General features: G+C 45.6%; 1 protein-coding gene across 12 annotated transcripts in view; it reads right to left on the bottom strand.

Annotated features, from left to right (window-relative positions):
- TBL1XR1 (TBL1X receptor 1) overlaps positions 1 to 14,880 on the bottom strand; it is a 178,271-nt gene that overhangs the window by 110,171 nt on the left and 53,220 nt on the right. Inside the window, exon 3 of one of the 12 annotated variants that reach the window (XM_043491676.1) lies at positions 6,485 to 6,581. The exons of the other annotated variants lie outside the window; for them this stretch is intronic. The gene's annotated coding sequence lies outside the window, so the exon portion shown is untranslated. The remainder of the gene's footprint in view (positions 1 to 6,484; positions 6,582 to 14,880) is intronic. 12 annotated transcript variants of the gene reach the window in all.

Genomic DNA, 14,880 nt, shown 5'->3' with positions numbered 1-14,880 from the left:
CACTTATTTGCCATGTATTCACTTTTGATGGTAGCAAACCCAGCATTGGAAGCAAGGACGACTGGCAGTTTTTCTCCATTCTTTTCCTACATTAGCAGTACAGTAACTCCTCACTTAAAGTCATCCTGCTTAAAGTTGTTTCGTAGTTATGTTGCTGATCAATTAGAGAACGTGCTCGTTTAAATTTGTGCAATGCTCCCTTATAATATTGTTTGGCAGCTGCCTGCTTTATCCGCTGCTTGAAGAAAGAGCAGCCTGTTGGAACTAGCTGGTGGAGGCTTGGAACCAGGGTGGACCGGCAGCTCCCCTATCAGCTCCCTGCTCCCCTAAATTCCCTGTGCAGCAGCCGCCCAGCAGGCTATCAATTGCTGGGCAGTTCAGCTGTCCCTCCCCGCAGGGCCATGTGCTGCTTCTGGCCTCTGCCTTGGAGCTGCTACCGGGAGCCTCCTGCTTGCTGTGTGGGGGTGGGGGAAAAAGGGAGTGCTAATGTCAGGGTGTACCCCTCCCCCTGCTCCTGCCCCCCCACTTGCCCCATCTCCACAGAGCAGAGGGGGGAAATGACAGGGCTCAAGACAGAGGGCAGCAGGGGCTGTCTCAACTTGCTTTAACCTTTAAAAAGGCAATGTACTTAGAGTGGAGTCAGCGTATTTAAAGGAGCCATGCGCATCTCTCTCTGTGTGCCATGCTGTCTCCCCTCCCTCCATTTGTACTGCCTTGTAGAGTGTGAGGCTACATTAACAACGTGTTAACCCAGAGGTGGACAAACTATGGCCCGCGGGACCGTCCTACCCGGCCCGAGCTCCCGGCTGGGGAGGCTAGCCCCCGGACTCTCCCCCGCAGCACCACCGCTCTTACTGGGCAGCGCAGGGAGTGCAGCTGGCTGCGAACTCCTGCTGCTCTGAACAGCATGGCAAGGAGGTAGAGGGGTTGGATAAGGGAGCAGGGAGTCCCGGGGGGCGGTCAGGGGACGGGGAACAGGGAGGGTTGGGAGTGGAGTCCTGGGAGCAGTTAGTGGCGGGGGGTCCCGGGAGGGGGCAGTCAGGGGATGAGGAGCAGAGGACAGTTGGATATGGGGTGGGAGTCCTGGGGAGGCTGTCAAGGGCCAGGCGTGTGGACGGGTCGGGGCAGTCAGGGGACAGGGAGCGGTGGGGGGGATCCCGGGGGACAGTTAGTGGCGGGGGTTCCCGGGAGGGAGCGGTCAGGGGACAAGGAGCAGAGGGCAATTGGATATGGGGTGGGAGTCCTGGGGAGGCTGTCAGAGGGCCGAAGTGTGGACAGGGATCCGAGCAGGAGGCGGGGTGGATGGGGGGGAAGTCACAGGAGGCGGTTAGGGGCAGGGGTCCCAGGAGGGGGCAGTCGGGATAAGGAGCAGGGGGGTTGGAAAGTGGGAGGGGCAGATAAGAGGCGGGGACCAGGCTGTTGGGGAGGCACAGCCTTCTCTACCCGGCCCTCCGTACAGTTTCGCAACCCCGATGTGGCCCTCGGGCCAAAAAGTTTGCCCACCCGTGTTAACCCTTGAGGGCTCGGCTGTTCTAGTTCATCATTTAGCAGTAAGGCATTCCCTGGGAAATGTCCCACCCTCTGACTTCAACACCTCAACCAAACTTCACAATCATCATTGCTGTGTACAGTATTAAATTGTTTGTTTAAAACGTATACTGTCTGCATCTGTGTAAGTCTTTTGTCTGGTGAAAAAAAAATTCCCTGGAACGTGACCCCCCCCCCCCATTTACATTAATTCTTATGGGGAAATTGGATTTGCTTAACATTGTTTCACTTAAAGTCACATTTTTCAGGAACATAACTACAATGTTATGTGAGGAGTATATGTACTCCAAATAATAGAGCTGATAACCAACAACTTCACAGACAGATCAGTGTAACATCCAGACTTTTCAGGACTAGTTCACTGCATAGGCAGTTTTTCATCCCTGGGAGAGCTACCTCCCAATCCTTAAATTGCAATGTCAAATGTATGAAAGCTCACTTATCTGAAAGCCCCTTTTTTCAGTATCTCAACAGGGTCGTATCTCCTGCTGCAGTCAGGAGAAGTGACCCTGGTTCAGGTAACAGTAAATTCCAGAAAAGTGACTATTGGATAATTCAGTGAGAAGCATCCTTGGGGAGAGAAGCAATGCAAGTAAAAGTCTTTAGCTAAATTGATCAGGCTAATCAAAAATGCTTTAACTAAGGACATCTAAAAGAATAACTGTAAATCTATAGATGTGTATGTAAAATTGTATACCTCTGATTATTAGGGTTACCAGGTGTCCAGTTTTCAACTGGAATGCCCAGTTGAAAAGGGACCCTGGTGGCTCGGGTCACCACCACCAACCAGGCTGTTAAAAGTCCGGTTGGCGGTGCTACGACAGGCTAGTCCCTACCTGTCCTGGCACCTTGCTGCGCCCCAGAAACAGCCAGCAGCAGGTCCAGCTCCTAGGTGGGGGGGACACGGGGCTCCGCATGCTGCCCCCGCCCTGAGTATCAGCTCCACATGCCCATTGGCTGGGAACCACAGCCAATAGGAGCTGGAGGGTGGGGCCTACGGGTGACAGCAGCATGCAGAGCCTCCTGGCCCCCTGCCTAGGAGCTGGACCTGCTGCTGGCCGCTTGCAGGCGCAGTGCAGTGCCAGGACAGGCAGAAAGCCTGCCTTAGCCCCACTGACTGGGAGCCGCCCGAGGTAAGCCCACACCCCAACCCCAGCCCAGAGCCCCCTCCCACACCCTGAATCCCTTATCCCCAGTCCAGAGCCCATACCCCCTCCTGCACCCTAACTTCCTGCCTCAACCCACAGCCCACTCCTGGACTCTAAATCCCTCAACCCCACCTCCAGTCTGGAGTCCCCTCCTGCACTCCAAACCCTTCATCCCCGGCCCCAACCCAGAGCCAACACCCCCAGCCCGTACCTTATCCCACACCCCAGCCTCCTGCCTCAACCCACAGCCCCCTCCCATATTCCGAATCCGTTGGTCCCAACCCCCCAGCCTGGAGCCCCCTCCTGCACCCCAAATCCCTCATCCCCAGCCCAACCCTAGAGTCCTCACCCCCTCCTGCACCCCAACTCCCTGCCCCACCCGCACCCTGAACCCCTCATCTCTGGCCCCACCCCAGAGCCTGCACCCCCAGTTAGAGCCCTCACCCCCTCCCATACCACAACCCAATGAAAGTGAGTGAGGGTTGGGGAGAGCAAGCCACCAAGGGAAAGGGAATGTAGTGAGCAGGGGGCGGAGCCTCAGGGAAGGGCCAGGGCTAGGGTGTTCGGTTTTGTGCGATTAGAAAGTTGGTAACCCTACTGATTATAGTCCTTTCTCCATACTTGGTTCTTAGATTGCTTGTCTTCTTAGATTTTAAGTCCTTTGGGGCAATGACTATATCTTATTGTGTGTCTCTATAACATCTACTACAATGGGGCCTTGATTCTGATTGAAGCCTAGGGGTGCTACTGCAATGTAAATGGTAAGTAAATATTAATGCATTAAGTTCATTTCTTTAACTGAAGTCTAGTCCACTCTCGCCTCCTTTTACCTTACTTAGGTTCCTCTTCCTCGACAACTTTCCCCAGAAATTCTTTCAAAGTCTATATTTGACATTTCCCCAATAAATTTGAAGGCTTTGGTTGTTCAAGATATTGTTATAATCTTAGTCCTATTGTATTAGTGATGCAGGTAAGGGAATTTGATTTATTAAATGCATTTTTTAACTTGACATTGCCCCTTTTAAAAAGGGCCTACAAGAAAAATGACAAAAAGTCAATCACCTTTTGTTTGGCTCAACCCAACCACCAAATGCATTAAAATACAAAGTATAGTATTCTGCTATAAGAAAACAAAACAAGGTAAATAGAAATGGTTAAATGTCACAGCACCCTACCACACTGAGAGACGATCATTGTGTCTGATCAAAAACCAAAGGGTCCATTGAACCTGTTTAACTCCCACTTGTGTTAATTAGTTGTTGACCCCAACTTTGAACATGCAAGTTTTCTAGATGTCTATATTGCCTTTTAAAACTACTCTGCGTTTTTTATCTGTAATTGAGTCCTTGAGGACCAATTTTCTGAGTGAAGATACCTTCTTGAAAGCTTTCACAATCCTATTCCAAATTATCCCACTGGCATTTGTTAATTTGATGCATGCCTTTAAAGACCAAATTGTAGGCAACTATCACTATTTTACTGAATTTTAGAACATCTATCCTATTATCAGTATCACTGCTTGTCATGTGATTTGGACCAGGTAACTAATACCAATACAATTTAAATTACACAAAGCGAAAATGACAAAAATCTCTCCAAAAAGCATCCCACAGTAAATGAAATAATGTACGGTTGAAACAAACTGGCTTTAAGTTTACTCCCTATATACACGACAAGTGAGATTTTTAAAAGCACTCAGCATTAGGCTAACTTTGTTTCTGTTAAAGTCAGCTTCAGTGGGAGCAGATTTAGGTCACCATTTAATGCTTCTGAAAAAGCCCACCTTACAAGTGCAACTGTTTATGGAGTTTTGGCTTGGTTGGTTTTTTTGGTAGCTCATCTGACCCAATTCAACAAATACTGTTGAGTTGTGTCTACACACACACTGTAGACACAGTCTACTGACCTAAATAAATATCAGTACATTCTGGGAAGCTATCCCCCAATTCTTCATCAGGGAAAAGAATACCCAGAGGTTATGTACACAGAGCAGCAGGAACAACAGCACAAGGGGTAATGAACTCTGAGATGTTATGCTGCAGAGAGAGCGGGAAGAAAGGAGCTCCAACCAAACTGGTCACACAAACATGCTTAAAAAGTCCCATCTACACTGCCAAAAAACAGTATGCCAACCCAGTTAAAGAAAGACAACTACATGCCAGCCTAGGCTGCTACCATGGTGATGCACTCTTAGATGCCATGGTTACCAGCAAGTGTTAATCATGTTGCATGTGGATAAAACCACAGTTAAAGCCAACCACCATCACCAAATGGCTACAAACGTGGTTAAAAATGTGAAGTATATACACAGCTTTGTAATATTCCTTTAACATAGTCCTGTTTCCAGCATAAACCATTGGAGGAACAATGATTTCCCAAGCTATCTGTCAGACTGCTTAACCATTCAGTCTACAAACACACTCGCCCATCATCCATTTCGCAATGGACCCTATATGGAAGGTAGGGTCAGTTCAACTGCTAAAACACAATTTAGTGTGGATTTTAAGAGAATTGGTTCTTCATTTGAACTTGTGCTCATGTTTTTTCCTTTTAATCCTTTTAGGAACATATTGTTTACATTTCAGCTGGAGATGTACTTTCAGAGATTTCTACATTGCTTGAGTTTTCACAACAAAAATTTACTCATTCAGTTTTGTTCTTTATGTACTACAAAAGTCTTACATATCAATGGTATCTTGGCTGCTAGACTCTCCCTTGATGTATTGCTTTTTTCCAGCTATAGTACTTGGAACGGGAGCCACAACCAAAATGAAAATAGAGTTAGCATAGATATCCCCCCACTCCTCACCCACCAACTAGGCTGCAGGATCATTCAGATCAGAATTTTAATTGTCCCTAAAGTGAAAAGCACAACAAAACATGTTTGATGACAGAGGTAGCAGAAGAGTGTAGACAAATGAGTCAGAGTGAGATTATATTTAAAGAAAATCCAGAACAATGAAATCCATAGGAATAAGGAAGTGAAGAAGCTAGCTACATGGCATGTGTGAGGATGCTGGAAGAGAAACAGCCTTGGTCAGACCCAACAGCAACATCATGCACGAAAGCAATCTTCTGTCAATATCAGTTAATGTGTAACACTTGGAAGTTAGAGGAAAGAATAAATGGAGTACATGTGGCAGGAGCCACTTTGCACCATAGTTCACCTACTATTTATTTAAATGAAATTCACTGAAAAATAATTGAGGGGAACTGAAAGGTAATGCGGTATAGAAACTGCAAGTTCAAATCCAGCCTAGGTCAGCTGAGACCATCTGTTATCACCATCCAAGGTCTGAACATTACATGAAATACATTTAGGTTCATCACTAATATTGTCAGATCAAAAAGAAGATGCACTTCTGAGTGGGTCTTAACGTTCTCATTCCACTTCGAGACGGATCTATGTTTTTCGTTCAACCTAATTCCCCTGCCCAAAACACTTAATTAAATATCCTCTATAATAGTGCTACTGAAGGGAGTTTGATGACATCTACTTCATAGGATAAATTCATGTTTATAAAGCACTTTGAAATATTTCAATGAAAGGCATTATAGATGTGCAAAGCATTATCATCACTGCCAAAAGGTGGATACATTTTATCTCAGCACTGAGCAGTCTTCAGTATTCTTATTTTATACCCTAGACTTGGACATTGAATTAAAATTCATCAATCAGAGAGGATACTAATAAAATCAGGCCAGGGCACACAGTGGGTCTTCAGCAGACCACGATCTCAAAGCAGAAAAACAAAAATCAACAGGTAAATTGTGTAGAAACAGCTTACATCCCCCCCAAATTATCTTGAAAATTGCTATGCTTCATAGGGAGCCCTGGTTAGGACCAGCTGATCAGTTCTGAAGATGTTTGAAAAAAGGACTCCGCTTAAAAAAAAAAAATCATGTGGTGTAGAAATGTTATGGTCCTTATAATTGTGTGTACACGTGGGGGCTCAAACTACGAATAAGTCCCTCCAAACTTCCATTACCCATTCAGGATTGATCTCAGCAAGCGTCCGGCACCCATTGCCCTGTTGGGTAACAAATATTTTAAAAGTTGTTGAGGGTAAACGTGTGATCTACAATGTGATTGGAACTATGCTGATGAGCCAGAGAAAGCCATTTGCACATGTGGAGCCAGACTGGGGTTTTGTAGCAAACCAAACTGTGTCTGACATCAGAGTAACTGGATGGTTCAAGAGTCATGCTGTGACTTTTGAACCTGAGCAACACTCATCTACTTTGTGTTCAAGTCTCGCCTTCTAAGAATGTGTTGTGCACATTAATTGCCCTCTGCCCGCCATTTGCCGGGGCTCTTTTAAGAAGTTGTGCCCCGAGAGCAAAGCTTCTCGTTTAAAAACCAATATTTAAGACTACTTAAAATCCACATGCATACTCTGATGCATTATCGGGGTTAAGAGTAGTTAGTGGTGTAAATTTGGGGTTTTGGCCCAGGGGTTCCTCTAATACAGCACCCATAACAAGGAGTAACTATTAATGTTATATTACTCGAAAACACACACATATATAAGGAATTGTCTTGAAAACTGGCATGCCACAACATGGAACATGGTAGAGTTTGTGGTGGAATTTGGAGTCATTTGGTCAAGGGGCTCCCAAGACAGTTTCCTGTGAAAGAATGTATGGAAAAAAGTGTACAACCCCTTTATGGTAGAGACTGAGAACAATCAAGGAGGCCCTGCCCCACTATGGAACTGAGCTAGTTAAACACAGGAACAAAAAGATGAGGAGATAAAGGGTATGTCTACACTGCAATTAAAAACCCAGGGCTGGTCCATACCAGCTGACTCAGGCTTGTGGGGTTACAGGGCTGTTTAATTGCAGTGTAGACTTCTGGGCTTGGGCTGCAGTCTGAGCTCTGGGACCCTCCCACCTCACAGGGAGGGGAGTAAAGCCAAGCAGGCTACCAGGGGTGGCAGTTTTTCCCTCTCTCGGGCACCAGGAGACCAGCCTAACCTGACTCTCAGACTTGTTTTGTAGATTTTGTTTGGGAGCTCTGAACCAGACTGCTTTCCCAGACTTATTAAAAAGAGGACATGCTATTTGGTCAATATGTGCTGACTTCTCCTTGCCCCCCGTAGTTAAAATGAATCTATTGCTGCTCCACTTGGAGAAAGTAAGGTGGGGCACACCTGCAGCACCACACTGGCCCACAAGGGGGCACAAAGGGACTGCCCATACCTTTACACTCGCTTAAATGAACTGCTCATAATACTTTCAGATTCTTAGAACGCTTCTGGGTGTACAGGTATGTAACCTTCATGAAAAGGTATAGCACGAAATAAGCTATTAAGTGATACCAAAGTCCAGTTTTAAGATATTTTAGAAGTTATTGCAATCTAAAAGCTTTAGCACCTCTGCTTAGTTAGTTCGTTTCTGTGAAAGCTCGTTTCTTCAGAAACTCTTCGGTCAGAGATACTCACTGAATGATGTACTCACATAGTAGCTTATCTCTGCTCTTAGAACTTAAGGGCCACAACTTTGACTCCTCTCCTCTGAAGCGTTGCATTCTGTGCATTCAACCCTCCTTTCATTTAGTGTCTGGGGCCACAATGGGAATGCAACACTTTATATACAAGATGTACGTAATGATGTGCTATAATGTGAACCAGACCTGAAATAACACAGAAGCTGTGACTGTATGAAAATGATTATTGTTCTGGTAGTGCAGACGTCTCTCCAAATTAGTCAAACACCATGGCTGAGCACTGTGACTAATAGCATGGACTGTGCAGCTATGCCTATCTGTCACTCAAAAATCGACACAAAAGATTCACATGGATCAATTTCACCCCTCAAAGTGCTACAGTTTTGTGAGAAGGACCTGAAGGAAATGTCAGACTCTAGAAAAATTTTAGTCACAATACCATTTTTGAAATACAAATTTCCAATGATATTCCCCCCCACTCACCCCACAATCCACCTCCACAAACAGCTATAGGAAAATGAGGCAGTGCATAAACTACAGAACATTTAAAATGATACTCTAAACCCAAAGCCATACAGTTTTTGTAGATCTTATTTACTCCCTGTTAAAATGGAAATCCTGCAGTAATCATAACTGTAGTGCCACTATCAACCCACCACATTAGGGTCAGCAGAAGGTAGAGTTGGTGATGCAAATTGGGGTCATTTGGTCAAGGAGTTCAGCAGATAAAAGTCCTTACTGGGGGCCCTGTAACAATCAAATTGCTCTAAAATCGACATACATAAAAAGAGTGTCTTGTATCTCTGCCACACACGCTGGTTTAGAGTTTGGGGTGCAAAATTGGGGGGGGAAATCTGATTCCCCAATGTACAACTCCCCACAATGAGCTTCTTTTAATTTTCAACATGCTCTGAAGTCCACATCCATAATGCAATTATCTTGGATATTAGTCTGGCAGAACAGGGGCAGAGGTAAACTTCTGTGTCTAAATTTTGAGTCATTTGGTCAAAAAGGTTCCCAAGATACAACCTCCTACACTCAATAAGGAAATGATTTTAATATTCAAAATGCTCTGAAATCCATTTGACTCAGTGAGAGTGTCTTGAAAATTGAGATTCCACAACAACTTTGGTGGCAGAATAAGATCACCAGTGATGGATATAGACTGAACATCCACACACACCACTTTAAGGACCTAGCTAGAGGTTATTCCAGATGGCACTCCATCTGCAAGGAGGCTACCTCCCTTTGGGATATGCCTTGATGAACAGGATTCCGTAACAATCGCTGAGGTATACTTTGGAGAGAGGTTGGAGGAGAACACCCATTGAGATTAATCAATCTGTTAACACTTCTCCAAGCTATTGTGGTGTCAGGCTGTATTAATTTCCAGGAAGAGTTCTGATTCATCTCAGAACATCCCATGGAGATGAATGAGTCACTTCCTACCTCTGAAATCCTCCAGTTAGATTCTCTTGCAGCTATGGAGATGGCTTTGTGGCTTCTTCAGAGTCAGGAGTCCACAATTCTGCCCATTAATTCCTATCTAAGGAAATCATCTTGGGTCACTGTTCCCTGTGTAGGAAAGGAGAATGTCCTGGTTGGTATACAGGTGACCTTTGTATCCACTGAGCTACTGTGCCAGGATCCTGGCCACATAAAAAGAAAAATCCCTATTCTGGAGAGAAGCAAGAGGAGCTATCCTCTTTGTTTGCCTGATGCCTGGGTACTGGCCTACAATACTTGCAAAAATCTCTGGTCACTGGCAAAGAGCATTGTACCATGTGGGTGGCTTCTCCTGCAGAGTCAAAAAAGTGCTCATTAACTATATTTATAGCATCTCAATTGTGTTGATCTTCTCCTGCAGTAGGAACAGATTTATCTTAACACAGACTGGTAGAAGAAATATTACACATTTTATAATCATTTAAAATACCACACTAGAAAGATGTTCTCAAATTGAAGTTGAATGCTGAAGTCAATATATCCATTTTGCTCCCACTGAAAACACTGCCAAATGAACAGATACATCATCCTTCCACTACTGTACATGCGCCATTCAAGTAGTCATTTCAAAACAAGTTGTTTTATGTATATAAAACCAGCCTCTTAACCTAATGTAAGGGGACTGTTGCCCCCTTACTAACATTCAGTGGGGGTGTTTTGGTTAGCTAGCTCCCAGTACTAAAAGGGGAAGGGTCTATGGGAAATCAGGACCCTTAGACTTACAGGTCCCAGGAACAATGGAGAGAGGCCAATGCTCCAGGTCAGCTTGAATGACAGGGTGGGCAGGCTGATCAGAGAGAGTCAGGAGGCCAGGGAAGTCCCCTCCTCCGTGTGAGTTGGACTTGTCTGATCAGACAGAGTGGGGCTGAGCTAAGCAGAAAGCGGGGGCCCCAAGCTAAGCTGAGCTATGCCAGATCCAGAGGGCCCAGAAAAGCAGCCCAGAGAGAGCAGACCCTGTCCTGGAATCAGAGCTGCAGCCCCAAAGCCAGAGGCACAGCCCAGAGAGAGCAGACTTGCCCTGGGAGCAGAGATGCAGCAACCAGAGCCAGAGGGGCCAGAGAAGCAGCCCAGGAAGCAGGTCAGTGCTGGAAGCAGAGTCACAGAAGCAGCCTGCAGAGCAGACCTGTCCTGGGAGCAGAGCTGCAGCAACCAGAGCCAGAGGGGTCAGAGAAGCAGCCCAGGGAGCTGGAGGCAGAGCAGCAGCAGCGCAGAGACAGAGTGGTGCAGCTGGGGCTGGAGCAGTCTGGAGCTGGGTGCGGAGAGCAGCTGGGGAGACCGAGGGGGACCCTGAGCAGAAGGCCAAGCAGAGGGAGACGCCTCAGCCAAATATTTTTTTCCTTCAGATTTAACAAAGCTACCATTTTGCCTTTGAGAAATTATGAAGGTTTAAAGGAGGAAGTCCACAGGGTCAACAGTCATACAAGAAATATTACAAGCAAAAATACAAACAAGCCAAAAGTCATAGCAATTAGTGCTGGCACTGAAATTAAAAAAACAATCTATATAATATTGTTTTTTTACTGTGACATAGTGAACAGGAATTTGAAATAAGAGAATATTGAGTGTCCAGGACTGTATTTACAATCATGCCACTCAATTTCAACAGTTTATTCCCAAAAGAACATTGGTCCATAAACAGTAAGTTTTCGTCAGCAAAAACAATCAGCAGTTCCTTGCTAGTTCCTTCTATGAAAGCTGTTCTGTTCTAAATCTTATCACCATGGTAACTTGACTGAATGCTCTCCTCAGAGTCTCACCTTTCCATTCCTACTTTCCGTTTTGGTTTTCATTAGAGTTCATCATAAAAGATTACACAATCTTATTTTTTTCTGTAACATGTTTCCCCCACTAATGGCAGAGGGTATTCTAATGCCATCAAGAGTGACTGGAATTTAATCTTATTTAACCAGTTCTGAGTATAATAGCTGACCTTCGATTTATCACTTTCCCAAGTACTTAAAAAAGATGAGCAATGTCAGGCATAATACCTAAATTTTTTTCTAAAACAAAACAGTCAATATAATATAGGCTTAGCCGCCACATCTTGCATTTATCAATCCACAAATTGTCAACATGCTCTTTAAAAACAAACCAAAAATAAAAAAACCCAACAATATAAGCACCAGTCTTCCGGATAGCTTATAAAGCCCTTAAAGATCTAAGCCTGGGATACTGGGAAGCTATTACTAAGGATGGAGAAAGGGACATAATTAAAAAAATATATTTAACAGGTCAGGAGGAAGAGGAACTATACAGAGTGATTCAAGAGGACATAACTATAGCTAGTGAGAAGTTAGAAGGAAAATGTAGGCTGAATATCAGGGAAATCTTCCAAACAATGACATCATGCACATTGTGGAACAGCTTCTTAAGGTAACTGGTGGAAGCCCCATAGCTTGGAACGTTTTAAATAAGAATGAAGAATAGATATACTGTAGCAAGTAAACCTCCTTTGGCTGGGAGACAGAAGACTTCATATGCTCCCCTTCTTCAAGTTACTATATTTCTTGAATGAGAGTTCCTCCCATGCAGTCAACATTGGGTGAGATATAGTTGCTGGAAATCTCACTATTCAAAACAGATCAGGCCAGGAGAGAGGACTCCTGAGTTCAGGGACTTCCTCTATGGAATCCCCCGTCAGAGGATGTGTGCTAGAGTCCCTCAGCAGTTGTCTTCAGGTCTTGGTGAAAGCCTTTCTATTCAGGTCAATTTATCTGCATCACCATAAGCTAGTAGACTGATCAGGGAACAGGACCAAGGAATACAAGAGTTCTAATCCCGACTGATACTTATTGTCCAGCTTTGAGCAAGTCACTTAATTTCTCTCATTTTTCTCCGTCTCTGAAATGGGTATAATACGACTCAAAAACCTAAAAAAGGTGCTATAAGTCAATGTCTGTACAGCATTTTTAGACAAAATGTGCTATATGATTCTCATTATTACTACAATTATCCTTGTTCCTCTCATACACTTTCTTCAACCCTGCCTTTAGCTTGGTTTTACTAGAGCCACTAATAGCCTAGCCCACTGGGGTCCGCTTTATCTAATCATGGTGTTAAGATCCATGTGATGGGTGCTTTGGAAACTAAAGAAATGTGATAAACGTCTAATAAATATTCCGTGATTTACACCTTTCTTCATTTTCAATTCCAACATACAGATTTTCTTTTTTCATAAAGATCATATCACCATAGGTGCCAACACTATGGGTGCTCTGGGGCTGGAGCACCCACAGGGAAAAAGTGGTGGGTGCTGAGCACCCACTAGCAGCCCCCCATCAGAATCTCCACCTCCCCCCAACGCTTCTCCCTCCCAGTGCCTCTTGCCTGCCACAACCAGTTGTTTCACGGGCGTGCAGAAGGCTCTGGGGGGAGGAGCAAGGATGCGATGCACTTGGGGGAGGGGTGGAACAGGGTGAGAAGGGGTAGGGCAGGGGTGTAGCGGTGGCAGAGTCGAGGATCGAGCACCCCCTGGTACATTGTAAAGTTGGCACCTGTGCATATCACTCTGTATCACATTTTGCTACTTTCTATGGCAATAATAATAAAATGTGCTACTTAGCCAAGCATGCAACTGTTTATTGCTATAGCTGTTTATTACTATTGCGAATAGAGTAAAATAAACGTTGTCAAAAATACCTCATATTAATTTTATTTTTTGTTTGATATGTCACAGCCACCAAATATTGTGGCATGGCTCTTATTTGCTTAATAAATGAATAAAACCTTATTTCCTATTTTACACTTGCATCCATTTAGTTTTTTTTTTTTAAATAGCACTTTGTAATTAATAATACATCTTATTGTGTCATTTAAGCGCTATACAATATATAGCATTTGGCAGCATAATACTGAGATTACATAAATTTCTGATTTACTAAGGTCCTGGAAAGTTACTATTTTTTAATTTAAACTACTTGAACATTGGAACCATAAAAGATTCAATAACTTGAACTCTCCACTTTCTTTAGGAGAAATATATAATAGTGGCATTTATCCTGAAATTCTGTATCCAGTTCCCTCCCACCATGACCTCAATCCTAACTTAAAGAAAAAGAAGAAAGTACTTGTCAGATATGGCTGTATGGGAGGTTGATTGTGAAACTAAGTTTTCCTCTCTGAATAAGTTTCCAATCAGTGCCATCCTTGGCATGTCTGCTTCACAATTTCCAGCAGTCCATAAGTGGAACACCAGCTATGTTTTCATGCCAGTGCACTGCTTGTCAAGTCAAACAGATTAAAACAATGCTCAATATATTCTGGGGAGGGGGAAACGTAACAATATGGAACTTCAAATCATTTATCAAAGCGTTTCTGCATCTTGCTTTTACTCTAGTGCAGTGGTCACCAACCCATCAATCAATTGATCAATCCTGAGGAATCTCCCAGTCGATTGCAATCTCCACTAAGGCAGGCTCCCTGCATGCCGCGGCCCCATGCCACTCCCAGAAGCGGCCAGCACACCCCGGTGGCCCCGCGGGGGGGGGGGGGGGGGACAAGGGCAGCACAAGCAGGGGTCTCCGCACGCTATTCCTGCCTGTAAGCACTGCAACCCGCAGCTCCCATTGGCCAGTAATGGGGAGCTGTGGCCAATGGGAGCTGTGGGGGCGTGCCTGCAGAGAGGGGCCGCACATGGTGCCACGTGCCCCCTTCTCCCCCCAGGGGGCGCGTTGGCCCCTTCCGGGAGCAGCGTGGCCACCCATGATGCACTACTGGCTGGCGGGGGGGGGGGGGGGGGGGGAGAAAGGCCCAGCTCGTGATGGGGAGGAGGTGCTGATGTGCCTGAGTGGCGCTGGGGCAGGCAGGGAGCCTGCCTTACCCCGCTGAACCGCACCAGGAGCCGCCGGAGTTAAATGCCCCCTAGTAGGAGCCCGCATCCCAACCTCCAGCCCTGAGCCAACTCTTGGAACCAACACCATACCCCCTCCTGCACCACGAACCTCCTCCTGCACCCCAAGCCTCTGCCGCAGCCCTGAGCCCCCTCCCAGAGCCAGCACCTCCTACCCCCTCCTGCACCCCAACCTGGAGCCCCCTCCTGCACCCATACTCCCTCCCAGAGCCCACACCTGCACCCCAACACCCTGCCTCAGCCCAAAGCCCCCTCCTACACCCAAACTCTCTCCCAGAGCTTGCACCCATCACCCCCTCCTGCACCCCAACCCCAGGTTCAGCGCAGAGCCCTCTCCCACATTGCAAACCCCTTGACCCCAGCCCAGAGCCCACACCCCT

This window comes from Dermochelys coriacea, chromosome 9, assembly GCF_009764565.3.
Source record: "Dermochelys coriacea isolate rDerCor1 chromosome 9, rDerCor1.pri.v4, whole genome shotgun sequence".
Lineage (NCBI taxonomy): Eukaryota > Metazoa > Chordata > Testudines > Dermochelyidae > Dermochelys > Dermochelys coriacea.
The sequence above is the reverse complement of the archived record's forward strand: the minus strand, read 5'-3'. Positions and strand labels throughout refer to the sequence as shown.